This window comes from Staurois parvus, unplaced genomic scaffold (genome assembly GCF_062004578.1).
Source record: "Staurois parvus isolate SC_StPar_1 unplaced genomic scaffold, SC_StPar_1.0 ptg000634l, whole genome shotgun sequence".
In the NCBI taxonomy this organism is placed as follows: domain Eukaryota; kingdom Metazoa; phylum Chordata; class Amphibia; order Anura; family Ranidae; genus Staurois; species Staurois parvus.
This window is the reverse complement of record NW_028318430.1, coordinates 13,539,222-13,561,367: the sequence shown is the minus strand read 5'-3', so window position 1 is coordinate 13,561,367 and position 22,146 is coordinate 13,539,222. Positions and strand designations below refer to the sequence as shown.

The following is a 22,146-nucleotide window of genomic DNA, read 5'->3' as shown; positions in this document are numbered from 1 at the left end:
CTTCTGAGTATACAGGGGGAGATTTACTAAAACTGGAGCACTCAGAACCTGGTGCAGCTGTGCTGGTAGCTAATCAACTTCCAGCTTCAGTTTGTTCAATTAAGCTTTGACAATAAAACCTGGAAGCTGATTGGTTTCTATGCAGAGCTGAACCAGATTTTGCACTCTCCAGTTTCAGTAAAGAACCCCCACAGTGTCTGACAGCCACTGACAACACAGCATGACTTTCAACTCCATCTCTGCATTACGATTGCATCATCTTATAGCAACCCTTTTAGCGTGGTATTTTATTATTATATTATTATTATACAGGATTTATATAGCACCGACAGTTTGCGCAGCGCTTTACAAAATGAAGGTAGACATTACAGTTACAATATCAATTGGTACAAGAGGAAACAGAGGGCCCTGCTCGTTAGAACTTACAATCTAGGAATTTGACAGATGTTTAAAAATGTATTCTGGATGCTAAATTAATATTACTGAATGATTAGCACCACTGTTATTCATAGGACTCCATGTATTTTTTCAATGAGTACAAGGTGTTCTATGAATGGCAGCAGTGCTGAGCAAGCGACCGCCCCATGATCAGTGTGCAGTGAGACGATAGAACCTAAGCAGGACTTATTTATTTATTTATTCATTACAGGTACTTATATAGCGCCATCAATTTACACAGCACTTTACATATATGTTGTACATTCACATCAGTTCCTAACCCTCAAGGGGCGTACAATCTAAGTTCCCTAACTTACAGTCATACATATACATACTAGGGCCAATTTAGACAGGATCCAATTAACCTACCAGCATGTCTTTGGAGTGTGGGAGGAAACCAGAGTACCCAGAGGAAACACACGCAGGCACAGGGAGAACATGCAAACTCCAGGCAGGTGGTGCTGTGGTTGGGATTCAGACAAAGACCCTAGTGCTGCCACGTGCCAATGTGCTGCCCAATTGGAAGATTGTATTTATCACTGTACAAGCGCCAACTATTACAGTGATTTTCAGATTCCAAAGAGATCCATCAGGTATGAGTAGTTCGTACTTACATTGTTTGAAGCTAGACTAATGTAAGGCAAAGCATAGATGATGTGATTTTTGAGCGAATCGCTCGATTCCCCCATCAACACAGTCAGATATTCCTCCCACAGCACTACTGTGTTCTGCCAGCAGAGAGCCTTCCCTGCTGGAAAAACAATGATTACTGCTGGTGGCTACAGCAGCCGACAGAAACTGCATGCAAAAAATCAAAGAGGATGGTTGTACTGAAGTCAATTGATGGATCAACTTCAGTGCAAGCAGCCTGCACATAGATGGATTGAATCTTGGTCTGTACCTGCTGAACTGGTCGAGATTTGCTCCATCTATATCAGGCTTTTATTTGCAATACAAGCAATTCCTGGAGTTAATTTTTAATAAAATATGCAAAGTGAAATATTTTGGTGCAAAGTGCAGTATCTTCTTGCCTTATATCAGGTTGCAATAGACAATTTATAAAAAATGTGAATTTCAATGGTTGCTATAGGCTGTTGCATTTGCACTTGTGTGCCCTGTAATCTTTTGAAAAGTGCTTAGATTTTCTTCTGTGGGTTAACAGCTATCGTCATCAATTCTTCCATAATTCTGTTAGACACAAGCTAGTACAGAATTATGTTTTTATAGATGTTTAGATTTTCAATCCATATCATACCACATGTATACAAATGTAACATTCTGAAAATATTTTAGAAGAAACATCTGCTGACGCAATAATGGGTGTTTGACTTATCTAATCATTTGCACTATCTGACATTGATAGCGGATGATCTATGAGAAACACTCACAATGAATTCTATCTGTATGAACTGTTACTGACTGATGTGTCCAGCATCAGGCCATAATTTCTTTTATTATCTTTTGGTGTAGTTCCTTTGCATGCATTTTCATTCATTCCTTTTGCAAATACCTGATTAGGATTTTCTTAGTACTTTGATGTAATGTGCATTGTGATGCCTTCAATCCGCCAGCATCCCAACCAAATAAGGAGCTATGGATGTGCTACTCAGCTTATCTCTGGAATTCCTTCAAACCTCTTCACTATATAACATTCTGAAATATGTTGGGCCTGGCTGCCATCCTAGATGGTGGCCTATTACTAGAGATTCCCCAGAATCACATGCCTTACCTAAAAACAAAAATATATTTGTAAATAGTGTCTGTGATGTAAGTTATCTATTTATTTTACAGCTTTTAGATCAAAAATTTGTTTTGAAAATGCATGTATTTCCATTCTGTATCTGTGCAGTACATAGCTGTAGAGCTATATGCAATAGAATATGAAACAGACACTTTTGGTCCAACTCTTAAACAGTGCATGGAGTAAAATGCTTAACCTTTTCATAACCAGACTGGGTCAAAGTTTAAAGTGACACAACATTCCTATTCTCCAAAAATAATCCTTTACTGCCCCACTTTTATGTAAATTTTCTGTGTTTCATTGAACTGCATGTGGTTGTTCTTGATCTGTAGTATGCTGAAAGCCATTGTCAGTTTTGGGTCACTACAACTTAGATAGTCCTAGATAGACCCCTCCATGTTTCTTCCATGTTCCTTTAGTCAGTGTTAATTCTTCAGAGAGACAGGACTGGTGAAAATCATTGTATTTTTATATTTCAAAGGACTGGAAAAACATTCTCTGTACTGCAATTAGCTAAAGTCAAAATTGTTGAATTAAACTTCTGTGTCTTAGGGCTCATGTACACGAGCAGCTCCAAAAAGTCGAGTTTAGGAGCTTTTGGCAAAGCTTCTAAACTCAACTCCATAAAAGCCTATGTGTCCATGTACACTGTCCATGGACACATAGGCTTTTAGCAGAGTTTAGGAGCTGCCATGTTTAGGTGAGGTTAAACCTCCCTCTCCTGAATGCAGAAGAATCACGTTGAGGATAAGAACGTTTTGACCGCCGTCCGTGGGAAAAGGCAAAACAAGGCAAAAATGTGGTACTGTGTTTTCCTGTGGCCGGTGGTCAGGGTAGGCTTGTGTACATGGAGCCTAAAGGAAAAGTAAAACTGCCTGTGGATTATACCATATCAGCACTTGATCATACTGTCTACACAGACTGGGTCTAATGAGATACAGTATGTCAATAAATAAAGCAGTATTTTAAATAGAACAAATCTATAAACATCCATTACTTATTGGCCCTGTAATCTAGTTTCTTTCTGCATTTTACTGCCTCCTTGTAAAGTCCTCCTTGAGTTTCTGAAGCTTTCCTTTCCCCCCTCACTTACATTTGTTTTGGAACAAGTAATGCATGCTAATTGTGGTCATGTGCATTGCTCTATGCACACTAAAAATCTTATGGTCCATAGTCCCTAGTCCATCTTGGCTGGAGTTCTGCTTTAGGCCCCTTTCACATGAGCATTCTGTATGTCCGGATTTCATCTTCATATGGATGAAAAACGAACACACATGTATTTCTATGGACTAGCGGATGTAAATGGATGATCATCTGTTTGCATCCGTTAATGTCCGCATCCATTAACATCTGTTTTTTTTACCGGAAGAAAACCCTATTTTTCTTCCGTAAACAAAAACGTAACGGACAAAAAACGGATGTAAACGTACATATGGTCCATTTTTACATTGGTAAAGGATGTAAAAAACGGATGTACACTAATGAAAAACAGATTAAAAATGGATGTAAACTGAGGAAAAACAGATGTAAACTGAGGAAAAACAGATGTAAACTGAGGAAAAGCTGTCGTAAACTGATGAAAAATGGATGTAAACGGATGAAAAACTGGTGTGAACTGATCCGTTTCTTCGTGGAAAAAATGTGACTGAACTGATGACAAAAACAGAACACCCGTGTGAAAGGACCCTTAGAATAATTTCTAAAATCATGTGGCATACAGAGTATATAATTAAACCTGTGACAAGTACTCATTATGCACACCTAAAAATGTGTTTCTAGGAAACCTGTGCTGAGAGTAATAGGGGCACTTCCATTGCTGTCCCCTACTTGCTGAAGATGCTAGTTTTCTGGGTGCCATGCTTATCTTCTGGTGTCAGTGCTTTCCAGAATAAGGATGGAGAATAAGAGTTCTGACCCTCACCTGTAACAAACACACCTTTTCCAATTTTACCATAAGAAGTATTGAAATGAAAGAATCCACTTTTTGCCAGACATATTTCTGCAACTAGCAGAAGGTCAACAATAGCAGTTCCATATTTCGCTCAGCAGTAGTTTCCTCTAGCGTGCGTTTTTACAATGCTGTGCTTAGATTTACATTCCTGTCATGGATTTTATTGTCTCATTACAGAAACATGTGAGTATTGAATGGTCAGACAAGCTCCTTGCATAAAATGGGGCGACCCCTGGAATTTTCCCCCAGAGCTGTGAATGTGGTGAAGATGTGCTGTCTTCCATCACTCAATCATGTGTAAACAAAGATGTCTGTGTTTTTTCTTGTACATTATTGGGTATTCTTTGCTAAGTGGAACTTCACCACATTCACTAAGCTCTGCGGAAACTACCCTTGCAAAGTGAACAGCCTATTTGCCTTTAGTGAATCAACACCAAAGTGCTTTTTTTTTCAGAACAATATATGTGGAATGTACCATATGGCTGGAAGCCAGAAAGTTTTGTTTACAGCAGATCCACAAATGCCACAGCTCCCTAAAATGGGTGAGATCTTCTACAGAGGATCACAGACCATAATGAAGACCCATCTGGAGATCAGACTCTTGACTACACAAGCTAAAACTATGATACGGCTATGTAAGGCTCATCTTTACCCCTGGTTCACATCTGTGTGGTCGTGCAGGCCGCGATGTTTGCAGGCACGAGAGCCCATTCATTTGAAAGGACTCCTGTGCCCCGGGACACACAGTGAAGAAGTCCCTGCACTACTTCGGCAATCGCAGCCCGCACAGGAACCTCAGTTCCCAGTACAGTTGCGATTTCCAGTGCTGGCGGTGTGCCATTAGAATTATTGACACCCACCCACGGGTCTGCATTCCTCTGTGTGGGTGGTACGGCTGCAGGCATTTCTGCGGTCCCGCAGCGGCACCACCCACACAGATGTGAACGGAGGGGCAAAGATTTAGTTAGTCTTTAACCGCTTCCTGACCGCCCTATAGCAGAACTACTGCTACAGGGTGGCAGGGCTGCGCAAAATCACGTAGATTTACGTGATTTTATTATTATACAGGATTTATATAGCGCCAACAGTTTGCCCAGCACTTTACAATATAATGCGCCCTGGCCGGAGATTCCCCGCAAGCACCCAGCGATCGCCGAGGAATAGTGACAGGGAGAGGTCTGTGTGTAAACAACACAGGTCTCTTCCACTGTCAGATCCAGCACACTGCTTTATATTGCTCTGCATAGCATGTCTCCCTAGTAAAACAGCACACAGTTAACCCTTTGATTGCCCCAGATGTTAACCCCTTCCTGCCCAGTGTCATTAGTACAGTGTCAGTGCTTTTTATTAGCACTGATCACTGTATTGGTGTCACTGGGGAAGTCAGTGTTAGTTAGTAAGTACCCCCCAGTTTCAGAATGCCCGCCACAGTCCCGCAGTTCCTCTAAAAGTCACTGATCGTCACCATTACTAGTATAAAAATAAAAATTCCAGTATATATACCGCCTTTTGTGGACGCTATGACTTTCACGTAAACCAATTAATTTACACGTATTGGGATTTTTTTAGCAAAGACATGTAGCAGAACATATTTTGGCCTAAATTTGTGATGAAATTTGATTTTTTTAATTTTTTCACCAGACATGTTTAATAGCAAAAAGTCAAAATATTGTTTTTTTCTCAAAATTGGCATAAAAAATAAAAACTCAGAGGTGATCAAATACCACTGAAAGAAAGCTCTATTTGTGGGGGAAAAAAGGACATACATTTCATTTGATGCAGCATTGCACGAGCGCGCAGTTTTCGGTTAAATGAACGCAGTGCCGTATCGCAAAAAAATGGCCTGGTCAGGAAGCCCCCCTTTCTGACCAGGCCATTTTTTTGCGAGGGGGGGCAAGTGGTTAAAGAATATTAAACCAAAAGAGAAACCTTCAACCAGAAGAGGAAAAATTTGATACATTAGGTGATCTGGTGCTCATCTGTGAAGAATTTCAAGCCTAAGAACAAGTTCTGCCTCTGCAACATTGTACCAATTCTGTATAGCACAGGGGGTCTCCAAACTTTCTAAGCAAAGGGTTTGCTGACTTTCAGGCTTTATGGGGGCCAGACTGTGCCCAGTGGGAGTAGAAAATGCTCAAGTATTAGTGCCCTATCATTGGTTTTAAGGGGAGGAATAGTACCCCATTGTTGATATCAATGCAAAGTATTGTACCCCATTGTTGATATCAATGAGAAGAATAGTACCCCATTGTTGATATCAATGAGAAGAATAGTACCCCATTGATGGTTCAGAAGGGGGAATTGAGCTCCATCATTGGTGTCAGTTGATGGAATAGGGTTCAAGGGCCAGATAAAGGCATGCAAAGGGACACGTCCAGCCCCCGGACTGCAGTTTGGAGACCACTGGTATAGCAGTTCACTCTCTGCAGTATTTTTATTACACTGTCTGTGGTGAGCACAGGTATCTCCATACACTTTATACACACAGCAGAGGTCTCCTTCATGTTGTTTCCTCTTCCATTCAAAGTTCTTATCTTACAATGTTCTGCTATTTCCTTTATTGGTTAAATGTTCCTTAGCTCTTCTGGTTGAATGTTCTTAAAACTTTTTTCCCTTTAGGATCGAATGTAAGGGAAAGTTACATTCACCCTGCGAAAACCAAAAATAGAAACTGACATTCTGAACATTATAGGAATTATTTGTTAGTTTTGAGCAAATGCTGAGACGTTTGCTAATTGATTTTTTGTTTATATAAATGGACCCTTAAAGCTCTAAGGGTCAGTCTGTTGCTTATAGACTGAAACCAAAATATACCTATATCTTATTACATGATTCTTATAACTAAAATGTCAATGATTAAATAAATATACCGTGCAATTATTGAGGGCTCAATAAACTACTTTTTAAACAAATTGAAGGACACAACAAGTACAGTCTAGTCATGTTTTCCAAATAAATGGCTGGCGGAGAAATCAGTGGTGCGGAATGGGGCTGTAGGTCATTGTTGTTAATGATTCTATGTGAAGGTCAGTAAACGACACTGAAAGAAGAACAGAAACTAAAATTTGGTTTGGATGGCTAACTATTGCTACCAATGAGAAAAAAAAAGCAAATTTGTTAACAGCTTCCCGAACGTGATTTCGCATTTCTGGGTAGGGGTTGCACGCGCCGCTCTTCCCACGCTGCCATTGGAGGCTACATTTGGGGGCAGCATTGCAAGACCACGCAATTGTCAGTTAAAGTAATGCAGCACCATATCGCAAAAAATGGCCTGGTCAGGAAGGGGGTAAATACTCAGAGCAGCCCGTCTGGCAACAGCAACCGTGCCACATTCAAAGTCACTTAAATCCCTGTTCTTCCCCATTCTGATGTTCAGGTTGAACTTCAGCAAGTCATCTTCACAATGTCTACATGCCTAAATACATTGAGTTGCTGCCATGTAATTGGCTTTTTAGCAATTTGTGTTACCAAGCAATTGGAAAGGTGTACCTAATAAAGTGGCCGGTGAGTGTAAGTTTCCAGTAAAGATCGTACCTGGAGTTCAGCTGTAAAGAAGAATTCTACAGTATGTACGTAAGTCACTGCAGCTAGAATTGGTATAGCTGGACATATTTTCAGGTGTAGGTTTCGGGAATCTGTGCTGCCTAAATCCCTCACTTTCAGCCTACTATGTCACCAATTGAATTCCAGCTTCCAGGGCAGATTTGAATCTGGCTCATGGTTGTGAAAAGCTTCCAAATTCTAACAGTGTGACACAGCAGTCTTTCTGTAGGTGAGAGACAACAAGGAGCCTATAATGGATGTCCTTGGGGCCTCATAGTCTTCTCTGTTTAAATGAGTTCAGCTGTAATCCTGGGATTATGAGCAAATGACTGGGGGGGGGGGGGGTAAAAGCGAAAAATGTTCATGGATGCCACAATAATGTGTTTTTGTATGGTATTCTTTAATTGCATTTTAGGAAACCACACGTATTTTATATTATATAACGGATATGACTAATCTGTCTTTTTTCAGTGAATGTGTTCTAAACTAGATTATATGTAAACATTGCATTAATGTGGACGTATGTAGTGCAAACTGATTCTCTGACTTCTATAATCTTTCCTGTTTATTTAGCATTAACATTCCCTGTGAATATGATATTGACCCAGCTAAAAAAACATATAGCTTTACACTTGAGGCCAGCAAAGTTTTCTTTATGATCTGTACCCCATAAAAATGCCAGCCAATGTATGATTTACATGGTAATTATTTTCGTCCTATGAATAGTCATTGTCATGAAAAATCAGCATGAACCATCTGTCAGTGTACGTTATGATTTTATGCTGTATTGTAGTTTAATCATAACTAATATGTGTAATATCGGCATTAACCCCTTCCTGCCCAGTGTCATTAGTACAGAGTCAGTACTTTTTTTTTAGCACTGATCACTGTATTAGTGTCACTGGGGATGTCAGTGGCAGTTAGTCAGTTCCCACCCAGTGTCAGAATGGCCACCGCAGTCCCACTATAAGTCGCTGATTGCCATCATTGCTAGTATAAAAATATAAAAATAAAAATTCCAGTATATATACCGCCATTTGTAGGCGCTATAACTTTCACGTAAACCAATTATTATACACTTATTGGGATTTTGTTTTTTTTTTAGCAAAGACATGTAGCAGAATGCATTTTGGCTTAAATTTATGACAACATTTTTTTACTGGATATGTTTTATAGCAAAAAGTCAAAAATACTGGGTTTTTTCAAAATTGTTTTTTGTTTATAGCATAAAAAATGCAGAGGCCATCAAATACCACTGAAAGAAAGCTCCATTTGTAGGAAAGAAAAGTATATAAATTTCATTTGGGTGCATCGTTGCATGACTGCGCAATTGTCACTTAAAGTAACGCAGCACAGTATTGCAAATAATGGCCTGGTCAGGAAGGGGGTAAATCCTCAGGAGGGCAAGTGGTTAACTGACACTATACTGATCTCAGCTATGCATTGTGTGAGGAGCTCTGCTGTTGGTACCCAGGCTGTGTGCAGTGCAGGGATGGGAGAAGGAACTGTGTCCCTGTCCTTTGCCCTGCCAGCAGTGACCCCTGTCCTCTGTCCTGCTGACCTCCCATCCTCAGCCCCCCTAATATTTTTCACCTCCACATTGGACAGGCTAGCTCCGGCCCTGCAATTACTTGTAATCTCTCATGCTGCTACTACATATATGATTCACCTTGGGCGCAGACAGTCATGATTACATGCGAGTGGGCACTATTAGCTGTGAAAGCAATCAGCCTTCCATTGCTTTCAATGGGGCTGCCTCTCGCAGCTAATCGTAGGAACTATAATAGGCGCTCACTTATTTACACGTTTTTCAATAATCGTAGGAACTCCCGCTGGGGTTCTCCCATCTAATCAGGCTGTGGGTGCATTTTTGGATGAGAATGCACACTTATCCCTTGCAGTGCGGGGGCAGTCCCACAACAAGGGAAAATTTTCTTCTTTCCCTGAAGATAGGATTTAGCATTTACATATGGGTTCAATGATAGATGTTCCCTGCTACCTATGCTGCCATGGGCTTGTAGAAAATGCATTCAAACAATTTTGCAAGTTCAGAAATGGCAATCGGTAAGTCATTGTACAGTGTTATCAGCTTGAAGGAAGGTCAGCTTGTGGAATATGACATTATCACTGCCAATTAGTACAGGTTAACCTATATTCCTCATCAAACACAGCAAGTAAATGACTAAGGTGATCATGTTATAACTGAAACACTCCTTTTGCATGATTTTCATATTAACCACTTACCCTCCAGAGAATTTACGCCCCTTCCTGACCAGGCCATTTTTTCCGATAAACAAAAAATACCAACAATTTTGAAAAAAAAAAACAATATTTTTGACTTTTTGCTATAAAACATATCCAGTAAAAAATGTTGTCATAAATTTAGGCCAAAATGTATTCTGCTACATGTCTTTGTTAAAAAAAATCCCAACACGAAGTTATAGCGACTACAAAAGGTGTTATATATACAGGTATTTTTTTTTATACTAGTAATGGCAGTGATCAGCGACTTATAGCGGGACTGCGGCGGGCATTCTGACACTGGGGGGAATGTACTAATAAAAAGCACTAATGACACTGGGCAGGAAGGGGTTAGCATCTGGGCCAATCAAAGGGTTAACTGTGTGCTGTCTTACTACGTGTGCTTTACTATGTAAGCATGCTGCTTTGTATTTCTCCGCTATGCAGAGCAATACAAAGCAGCATGCTGCTGTTGACAGGGGAGAGATCTATATTGTTTACATACAGACCTCTCACCCATCAGTGTTCCTCAGCGATCGCTGGGTGCCGGCGGGGAATCCCTTTGATCGACAGCTGTAGCCACCAATGGCGGTGCGGGTAGGGCAGCATGTGCGCCTCCTACCCGGAAATACAAAATCACGTATATATACATGATTTTGCGCAGCCCTGCCACCTGTAGCAGTACTTCAGCTATAGGGCAGAGGGGAAGCGGTTAAGGATAGTATAGTGTCAGCCTAGGGCAGTATAATGTCAAACTAGGGATATAACATCCCGGTTACATCAAGCCTGACTTTGAAATTGTGCGCCTTACAGTGAAATCCCATGATTTCAAAGTTGAGGGACATGCCGATTTCAGGTGCGATTTGTGAGACATCTGACACAGATGTCTATGCAAATCACACCAAAAGTAGCACATTTACTACTTTAGAAATCGGTGCAGCTCCGACCAAGTCTGAACTGCACCGATATGACCGCTGCTGCTGCGGACAGTAGCGTGCGACTTGGCATGCAATTTGCAAGTCGCATAGCATGCAAATCGCATACCAAGTCGCACCCAATGTGACCAGGATGTAAAGTATCAAAATAGGGTGGTTTGTGTCAATTTAGGGCAGCATAGCGTCAAGTTAGAGTAGCAAGGTGGCAGGTTAGGACAGTATAGTGGAAGATTAGGGTAATATAGTGGCAGTATAGTGGCAGGTTAGGGTTGGCTTTGGGGGGTACAACTAAAATCTTGGGGGCATAACTCACCACTGCACCCCCTTAGATCCGGCCATGTGCAAGTGGGCATGATTAGCTGCAAGAGCCAGCAACCTTCCATTGCTTTCAGTGGGGCTGCCTCTCGCAGCAAATCATGGGATTCTCGCATGTATTCAGACTTCGGGTGCATGCGCAGATGTGAATGCACACTACAGATGCATGTTTGGGTCTGAGGAGGGTGAAAAAAAAGCAGTTATATTTATCCAATCCCCTACTTCTCCAGCAGTCTGAGTTCTCTTCTACGTCCCTACACTTCAGCAGTGCACTGTCCTAGGGCATCCTCATGTCCAGTGCTGAGCTATGGGCTCTGCATTGGACTTGATGAAGTCAGAAGACCGGGACCACATGAGCATAGGGGACAGGAGGCAATGAGGGCTGGTATTACAGCCTGGAGGAAGCTTGAAGGATAGGAGGATTGAGTAAGTATTTGCTCCTGGTGGATTAATCTCTAGTGCTAGTATGCCGTTTTCTAGACCACTGATAAAAGAAGCGGATGCACTGCTGTGAACCCTGAATGAAATCCTACAGGTTTCATTCAGATGGGTGTTTGCACTCATTTTGCATGCAGGCTGTGTTTGGTAATTGCTCCTGCATCTGTCCCAAGCTGCATGCAGGCAGCCTGTAGAGGTGCACAGCCACATGTGAAAATTTGTGGGTGCACAGATCTTAGTGTAGGCAATGTACATAATAACGTGTGCACCCACTCTTGCACACGTCAAATTTTGACATGTGGCTGTGTCCATGCAGCCACTGCATCTACATCCATCTCTATAGACTTCCTGCATGTAGCTCAGAGTGAATACAAGTGTAGTGCCCCTCTAGTTATCCAGGGTGAGCTAAACTGGGGTTTAGGCAGAGGCTGAATAGAGCCTGGGTATGAGTCAGCCAGGTCACCTTGGGTCAGGGCTGAGGGCTCTGCAGCTTAGTTCTCTGATACCTCCCCCTGCTTCTAGAAATTTCTAGAAGGCAGTGGGTGGAAGTGAGGAGGAGCTGATCTGCATGTCTGAGGGATCTTGACCAATCCCCAAGTAGGAGGCCTTTCATGGGGTCAAAACAGCCCTCAGATATGATAGAGCCTGATCAACAGAAAGTGGGGAGTCAGTGTGTGTCAGGGGGGAAGATGGAGTAGGAGGCTGGAGTTTGGAGCCCGGGAGAAGGCCCAGGGAAGGGGCTTACCTACAGGCAGATGGGCAGCACAGTGACTAAATAGTTAGCACTTCCACCTGGCAGTACTGAGCTCGTCGGTTCAAATCCCTGCCATGGCATCACCTGCCTGGAATTTGCATGTTCTCCCTAAGCCTGCGTGGGCTTCCTCTAAGTACTCCGGTTTCCTCCCACACTCCAAAGACATGCTGGTAGGTTAATGGGATCCTGTCTAAATTGGACCTCGCATGAGTATGTATGAATTTAAGTTAGGAACCTTAGACTGTACACCCCTTGAGGGTTAGGGGCTGATGTGAATGTACAATATATATGTAAAGTGCTGAGTAAATTGATGGCGCTATATGAGAACCTGTAATTAATAAATAGATGCTGGAAGAGGGGACTTCCACTGTGCCACCATCTAGTGCGAGGGACAGCCTGAGCAGCAGAGAGGGAGCCAGTCCAGCAGAAGACCTGAAGGCAGCCACCAACCTATAAATCTATCAGGAAGGACAGTGTGAGTAACCTTACACCCCCTGGGCCAGATAAGGGGAGAGCAGTCAGGTGGAGAACCCAACTAGCTCCTCAGCCAGGACTGTTTACTCTTGGGCAGCTTCTGGATCCCCTTGCCCAGGGAATACCCTTAGTACTGGTGGGTGAGGAGGAGGAGAATTCATTTGGGGTCTGAGGAGGTACAATGGAGAGCAGGAGTGCTCTCAAAGAAGAGACAGATTTTGCTTCTTGTTCATAGATTTGTACATAGTTTGTTCTTGCAGTTCACCGTTCCTTGGGCATACCATGTGTCCCATAACCCCATCCAAGTTCAATACCCTTAATAAAATCACAAAAACAAGCATAAGGACCGGTTACTTTCTCAGTGTGCAAGTGTGGAAGAAGAAGATGCGTGTTGCCTGGCTGTGAAGGACTGTAGGGGGACCCAAAAACTTAGCGACTCCTAAGGGGGTAGTGCTACACAAGCGTAATAACAAACGCTGCCTGCGTATAGACAGGGTGTCAACGCTTGTCTGAATAAAGCTGATTACTATTATGTAACACTGCAAAAGCTCCAAAGTTTTAGAATTAGAAACACACTAATCTTTTATAAATACACACTGATGCATATCATGTAGATCTTTGTAATACAGCTTTAATAAAACAGCAAATAATGTGTGTACACAATGTCATATTGTATTATTTATATAATCAAATCTCATTTAAGATTTTTCACATTTTGCGGTGATTACATATACTGTGGTTACGTATAATAGGATGTTAAAAATTTACTTTTAAATCCAGTAATAGATTTTTTGTCTTTTTAGGAATTACATTTTTGTTACTTAAATCTCACTTAATAGATGCTGCATCTGACAGATTGACTATTGCCAATTAATTACGTAACAAAAAAACCCAAGGCTGCATGTCTAAAGCTGGAAAAAGATAAATAAATGTGTTTTGTGAACCAAAACTAAGAAAAACAAACAAGACCACCGTGCTAGAGAACATTCTGCATTGGGACTAAGGGTGTCAGCTATGCTCTGGGTTTTGTCTCATTTCATTTTATTTGCTTCCTCAATTCCACATTCTTCAACCTTCTCCTCAACATTAGAAAAATATGATTTTAACAGACACTAATCAGATAAATATATTATAAATGTCAAGAAGCTTGGTTTGTGAAAACAGCTGTAAAAACTAATTTCAGTCTTTAACCCTGGTTCACACTGATGTGGTGTGGAATTCGCAGCGTCTTCTGTGCGAAATCCTCACCACATCAGAATCACACTCTGTTCATGTGAACCGCTGCGGGTGTGTACGTTAACAACTCCTCGAAAGCCGTCTGCAAAACGCGGTGTGCTATACAGAATCAGATCACATAGGTGTTAATATCCATCCAATCCGATTCTAGTGCGGACTAAAAAAAGGGTCCTGCACGTTTTTGGTGCGGGTGCGGTGCAATTAGAGTCATACCAAATGTATGGCTCTAATCGCACCACACACAAATCGCATGTGATTTGCACAGGAATGAGGTGCGGTTCCTGTGCGAATCACATGCGATATACGGCACCACATAAAGTGTAGATGAACTAAAAAATTTAAGATTTGCTATAATACTTAGGGAATATCTAAAATTGCTAATTGTGCCTTAGCAGTACTCAGAACATTTATTTTTTGAATATATGGGGTGGACAAATTATGTAATGTAAAATATTGACTCTATCAGCCTGCCCATTCAGGAAAAGTGACAGTGTCTCTGCAAAGGGTATCCCCTGACCCCCTTCAACCACATTTACATGGGTGGACCAGGGTTGGTAAAAACAGGTCATTGAGCCACAGTTTTACTGGCCCCCATCTGCCCAGCCCAACGTTAGTATGACCAGCAGTCATGTTAGTACACACTATCGTGGTCACAGAGCAATGCTTCAAATTTCATCACAGATTGTGTTTGACAGATAAATGTGACCCATTCAAGTGGATGGGGCTGTACCGCAATCACAATGCAACTGCATGTGTTGCACGAGGTATGCTGAAACAGGCTTCTAATGGTTAACACAGACAAAAGTTGATGACCTATCACCTTTAAATGCTTTTGAAAAGCGATCCTCTGCGGAACGCATTTTTAAGAGAGGTAGCAAGGATGGTCACACATGTAAACAAGCACTTATGCTTACTACCCCCTGTGCTACTTGCTACTTTGGCTCCTTCACATGGACAGCCAGGGATGGCAGTAAAATCAGGCAACTGAGCCACAGATTTACCACCCCTTCCCCAGTCGCTCACCTAAATACTAACATTACAGGGAGAGAGGGCTAAACACATGCTTTGGGACCATGTCAATTTTAACTCGACCTGCAGAGTCTGACAAGTTGCGCTGCCTTTCAAATTCACCCATTGAGGTCGATGGGAGTGTGCCATACTGTAACTGTTGTGCGGTTACAGTATGATGCAAAATTCCTTTTGGGATTAACCACTTGACCTCTGGAGATTTACCCCCTTCATGGCCAGGCCATTTTTTGCTGTACTGCACTGCATTACTCTAACTGACAATTGTGCGGTCATGAAGCGTTGTACATAAATTAAATGTATGTCATTTTTATACACAAATAGAGCTTTCTTTTGGTGGTATTTGATCACCACAGGGTTTTTTATTTTTTGCGCTATAAACAAAAAAAGACTATTTTGAAAAAAAAATGTTTTTTACTTTCTGCTATAAAACATATCCAATAAAAAATTTTTTATCATAAATTTAGGCCAATTTTTATTCTGCTACATATTTTTTGGTAATAACAATCCCAATAAGTGTATATTGATTGGTTTGCGCAAAAGTTAAATCATCTACAAACTATGGTATATTTACTGGAATTTTTTTTTTATACTAGTAATGGGGGCGATCAGCAAGTTATAGCGGGATTGTGATATTGCAGCGGAAAATCTGAAACTAACTGACACTTTGTGGGAACCAGTGACACTAATACAGTGATGAGTGCTAAAAATATACACTGTCACTGTACTAATGAGACTGGCTGGGAAGGGGTTAAACATCTAGGGCGATCAAAGTTTTAACTGTGTACCTAGCCACTGTTTTTGGGGGAGATTTACTAAGGCTAGGTTCATACCTATGCAAGTTGCGTTTGATGCATTTCTACATTGCGTTTTGTGTTGCATTTTGCATTTTTGCACTTGCAGTTTTTACGTGTTTTTGCAGCATTTTGATGCGTTTTGCGTTTGGTTTTATTTTTATTTTTCTTGTTGCTAGGCAGATTTTAACTGCAAAACACATCAAAAACACAGCAAAAACGCAGCAAAAACATAATGCATGCTTTTCGGCAGCATTCCAATTGAAGTCTACAGAACCAAAAAAGCAACGTTTTGCGTTCCAAAAAGTCCCTGAGCCTTTCCAAAAAATGAACTGTGGATAACGTGGAGATGAGAACATGTCCCATAGGAAATCATGTTAAATGGACTGTACTGCGTTTCTGCAAAAGGCTGCAGAAAATGCTTAGGAATGAACCTAAGGTTAGGCTGGTTCACTCAGAATCTGGTGCACCTGTGCATGGTAGCCAATCAGCATCTAACCACAGCTTGCTCAATTAAGCTTTGGCAATAACAGCCCGGTCACACCGACCCAGACTTTGAAATCGTGATGTCTATGCAAATCACACAATACGGAGTAAGTTGTATGGCATACAAATCGTATGCCAAGTCGCACCCAGGGACTAAAACCAGGTAGCTGATTAGTTTCTATGCAGAAGTGAGCCTGATTTTGCCCTCTCAAGATTTAGTAAATAAACCCCTATGTATACACAGTGTGGTGTTTTTACTAGGTAATGTGCTGGATTTTTCTTTCCTGCTTTGCAGGGAAGCAAAATCCAGCACATCACCACGCTGACAGGACACAGCTCTGCCTTGTTTACATAGGCAGAGTTGTGTCCTGTCACTTTCCTCGCCGATTAGCATATGCCGGCAGTCATCCTTTGGCCAGTACAATGACCAGCTTATGCTGTGACTAATCACAGCAAAAGCGGCGCACCGGGAGCGAGTGTGCGCCCCCTAAATCAGGAAGTGCAAAATCGCATATTTATACGTGATTTTGCAGTGCGGCTGCCCTGTAGCAGTACATCTGCTATAGGGCGGTCCTTAACTGGTTAAAGAAAAATAGACATTCAGGAGATGGCAGGATTGCCTCCTGGATGCCTGTCAGTTTCCACCTGAGGTTTCTAACGCAGGTATTATTATTAGTTTGAGATCCTTTTATGTAATACACAGCAATATGTAGTTAAACTTTTAGCTTTTATATAATACCTGCTTTAATTAATTCTACATATGCTAATAAGGCCAATTAGAAAGCAGAAATGCAATATAAACATGTTACCAGATTATGATTTGCTATTTTTGTTTGTGAAAGTTTAGTCGCTTATAATTAGAACAGCATCTAGTATTAACTTGAAGTAATGTTTTTCACATGATTGCCATATAAATACTGCTTGGCATGTATATTAATTCCAGATGATTATGTTGCAGAATTATTGCCCACTGTGAGACATGCACATGTTTCTTCAGATTCCATGGGTAAGCAAGCCTCAAAATGTGATTTCAATTTCTAGCAAGAGTGTGGTAAATAAATCATATGACATCATTATCAGTCATACCATGCTTGAAAGAAAACAATGACATTGACCATACTGTCTTAATATAGAGTACATCAGCCACCTTCTTGGTATATATAGTCAATTTAAGAAATACATACACTGCTCAAAAAAATTAAAAGAACGCTTTTTAATCTGACATAATAGAGGGATAATAGAGGGTATCAAGATAGAAAATTTGATCTTGATGATCAAGTATATATATATATATGTACACAGCTCAAAAAAATTAAAGGAAGGTTCCTGGAGGATGAAGGAATTGATACCATTGAATGGCCCCCATGCTCGCCTGGCCTAAATCCAATAGAACACCTCTGGGATATCATGTTTCGATCCATCCAATGCCTGGTTGCACCTCAAGCTGTCCAAGAGCTCAGTGATGCCCTGATCCAGATCTGGGAGGAAATACCCCAGGACACCATGGGGTTTATTTACTAAAGCTGGAGAGTCCAAAATCAGACTCCCTTCTGCATAGAAACCAATCAGCTTCTAACCTCAGCTTGTTCAATGAAGCTTTGGCAATGAAACCTGGAAGCTGATTGGTTTCTATGCAGAAGGGAGTCTGATTTTGGACTCTCCAGCTTTAGTAAATAAACCCCCATCTGTCATCTCATTGGGAGCATGACCCAACATTGTCAGGCATGCATACAAGCACGTGGGGGCCATACAATCTACCATTTTGAATTGCTGCAATAAATTTCAGCAAAATGGACTAGCCCGCTGCATAATTATTTCACTTTGATTATTGGGGTGTCTTTAAAATCAGGCCTCTGTAGGTTGATAATTTTCATCTCCATCAAATGATGGGGCATCCTTACGTTCCTAACACATTACCCAGTCCGGAATGGTAAAACAGAAAAATTCGAGCACTGGGTGAGTAATGAATATAATGGAGTAGCTGCTGGTATATGAAGGCAAACCTCAGGAGCCGACAAATCAAAATTGGTACAGTAAAAACCATGCAGCGCTCATAAACATATAAACATGGCAAGTGATAATATACATCAAGATAGATCTATCCAAAACGGTGCTGAACATAAAAAGATGAGAAACCATAACATGTAACAAAGTCACTAGTAATATGGAAAATCCGTGACTTCTGTGATAAAGTCAATAAAATTGCTAAGTTGAATATCCGTGACTCCTGTGTTAGTAGAAATGGATATAGATTGCACTAACCAGATGGCGAAAATGCTTGCGCATGGAGTATATAAGACCTACTCCTGGTTATCTGGATCTGGAACACTGCATACAGTAGAAGTCATCAATGCAGCAATCACCACTTTTTCACTTTGAAAAAGTGTTTGAACACGAAACACGTTAGGGAGGTGCCCCCAACCACTGTGTACACACCGCATGGCCATCTTTGTTTTCTAATGTGCATGCGTGCATTTCACTGTGTCTCCTGAATGGTCTGGCAGTCGTCTGGGACCTGTGAAGTGTCCCAGAAGACTGTGGAGGGGGCTGAACTCCAAACTTCCGGCTCAGTTTGCGGCGGTCAACTGAGTCGGAAGTGGGAGCGGGCACCTGTCAAAACTAGTCCCCTGCTTCCCGGCCAAAAACAAATTGCATTCCAAATGTGGCAGGGGAAGGGTACTTAAAGTGGAACTTCCCCTTTTGGGTGGGTCTGCTTTAAGAATTATTACCTAGCCTAGGTTCACATAGGAGGCAGAGGAAAGGTAAAACCAAGTGGCTGATCGGCGTTTTTAATTTCCATCGCCAAACAATCATGGTGGCCACTCTGGTAAGTACACTTTGGCGAAGCCACAACACTTAGCTTCGCAGTGCAGCAATTTTAACTCAGGATGATGAGTTTTATGGGCAGCACCACCTGTTACATTCAACCAATGAAGTCAATGTATCTACAACGCAGCCATGAACTGAACACTTGGCTCACAGTTGAGGAGTATTATTTCGACACAAAATCTAGCTTTAGCTGAAAAAATAACAGGCATTCTGAAGGCGGCAGTATCGCCTCCTGAATACGTGCCAACCGCCTCTGGCACACATGAGAAAAAGGCCTTAGGAAGTAAGAGCTCTTTATTAACTAAGGCTGAAAACATCATTGTAAATCTATAGAATGTGGAAACGTTCGAACCTCTGTCAGGGTTTTATTGCCATCTGTGTCTCTTCTGGGGAGAAATACCCTCATTATTGATCCTGGTGACCATTGATTCCAATGCATTGAGTTATCAATCTAAACAGGAATAGAAGGGAAATCTTCCAATAGGTAAACCTGTTTTTGTGATAACTGTCTAAGCCTACATTCACACCTGAGCACAGTGTAAGCATAGTGTATTTCTGGTCATTTTAAAGTGATTTTTTTTTCAGGGGTTTTCAGATATTTTACAGACATATTACAGACATATATTAAGTGTGGTCTTGCACATGCTTCTGGCATTTGTTTCCTGGTCAGGGCAGGGACAGAAGAAAAGCTCTATAGGAAAAGAGGAGTACATCAGGCATAAAAACACAAGCGGAAAGATATTGTATATATCACCCATTTACAGGAACTCCAATTGAAATCTACAGGGCCAAAAACTGAATATGCAAAAAAAAAAGTGAACAGGTACAACTAGAAAGTATGTTAAGCATAGTCAGGCATAGGGAAACAAAGAGGCAAACACAGAAAAGTTTGAAAAATGTATACTGGCCACTGAAATGAATTACCGTTCAAGCACTAAACACTCCTAGCATTAATGCACATTTAGGCTTGGTTCACATTTGTGCAGGTGGTGCCGCTGCGGGACCCGCACAAATACCTGCAGCTGCACCACACACACAGAGGAATGCGGGACCTGCAGGTGGGTGACATTAATTCTAATGGCATGCCACCCACATTGGAAATCGCAACCATACTGGGAGCCTCAATTCCCGTGCGGACTGCGATTTCCCAATTAGTATGGGGACTTAAATGAATGGGCTCTTACTTATGGTATCCTTATTACTATATTTACTGTATGGCTTTGCAGATAACATTTGATTAGACATTTGGTTGTGTTACATTGTGTAATGTCTTGGTGGATCTGGATAATACTTGCGGACTTGCTTTTGTTCTTATTTGTATATTTCCTTTAAGATTTTGTACCAGAAATGTTTTTACAGATCTATTATGCTGTATATTTGTGTGCATATGGCAATAAAACTCTTTAAAAAAAAAATAATGAATGAGCTCTCGTGCCCTCACAAATCGCGGGCCGTACATATGTGAACCAGGATTAGGCGCGTATGGGCTCTGTTCACACCTATGCGTTTTTTTCTGTATTTTGCAGAAACGCACTACAGTCCATTTAACATGGTTTCCTATGAAACGTGTTCACATCTATGCTTTTTTGAGCTGCTGCATTTCTGGAAAGAGTCAGGGACTTTTTTAAAAGCAAAAAGCAAAAAGCGGCGTTTTTGCTACAATAGAGATCAATGGAAAAGCTGCTGAAAGGCATGGTAGTGTGTTTTTGCCGCATTTCGCATTTTTTTTAATTCTGTCAAGCAATGAAAAAAAAATCCACTTTAACAAAAAAAAAAGCTGAACAAACCGCAAAAAGCGGTAAAATGTTTTCAAAAACGCATGTAGAAAAATGCTAAACAAACTGCAAAAAGCACTGGAGAAAGCATCAAATGCAAAATGCATATATATGAATGGAGCCTTATACATATTGAGACACATTTACAGGCATCAAGAATATTTTTCTGCCAAAACGCAGCTGCTCCTGGACACGTGGCAGTGTTTGTTTTTTTTTCTACCTCTAAACTCTTCTAATTACCTTTGTGTGTCTGGACACATAGGCTAACATTGAGGGGAGTTTAGAGACAGAAAAAAAGAGCCAGATGCCCCAAGGAGCAGCTGGAAAAACATTCAGTGTGCATGAGTCCTAATGCAGTTGCCAGAAATATTACATTGTTTATAAAAACCAAGTTAAAAGTACATTGTTTGTTTTATATTGTTTTTCTTTTTCTATATGTCTGAAAAGCTGGTGCTTCCAATAAATGGGGTATGTGTTTAGGGATGGATTTGGGTGTAAAGGGATAGGAGAGGGCAAAGTAGGTAGGATTGAAGCTGAAAGACAAGACGGGAAGGTAACTGGGGAGGTATTAGTAAATGAGAAGGAAAGGAGGGATGGATGTTGATGTGGGGATGTGTGATTAGGGGAGGCAGAGTGTAAGCACCGCCACACACAGGCAGTTCAAGGGCCTGGCATGTTAGACCTTGATAGTCATCCTTTCAACTAAAGTATCACGGACAGTACTCAATTGTTCCTGTCGCAAATGCACTAATACGGCTACAATCACCTCAAGCAAAATGGAAGATACTGCATATAGCTGCATAAAGAAGCAGTTAACCAACCTAATCAGTACTGCTTAGACCTGAAGAAGGGGTCACTCCCTGAAAGCTTGTCCTCAAAATTGTTTGTTAGTGCAAATAAAAAAGGTATCCCGGACAGTCCTCAATTGTTCCTGTCTTGGAACTAAGGAAAATTCATGGCATGTTCCCAGCAACAAAGACAGAGGGAGAGTACCGTTTTTATTCATTATCAGAAGAGTAGTGAGAATCCCCATGTTATAAAAAAAATTCCACTTTTTTTATAGTATGGATTGCATAGCGATTTGCCCAATTAGATTGCAAGTACATTCATTCTGTGAGAATGGGGCAAAAAAAAAGTTATTGGGCTATTTCCTGTGCCAGATTAATGTTT

General features: G+C 41.2%; 1 protein-coding gene across 1 annotated transcript in view; it reads right to left on the bottom strand.

The window, feature by feature from the left end:
- Positions 1-22,146, bottom strand: part of COL4A1 (collagen type IV alpha 1 chain) — a 222,134-nt gene that overhangs the window by 141,314 nt on the left and 58,674 nt on the right. The gene's annotated exons all lie outside the window — the stretch shown is intronic.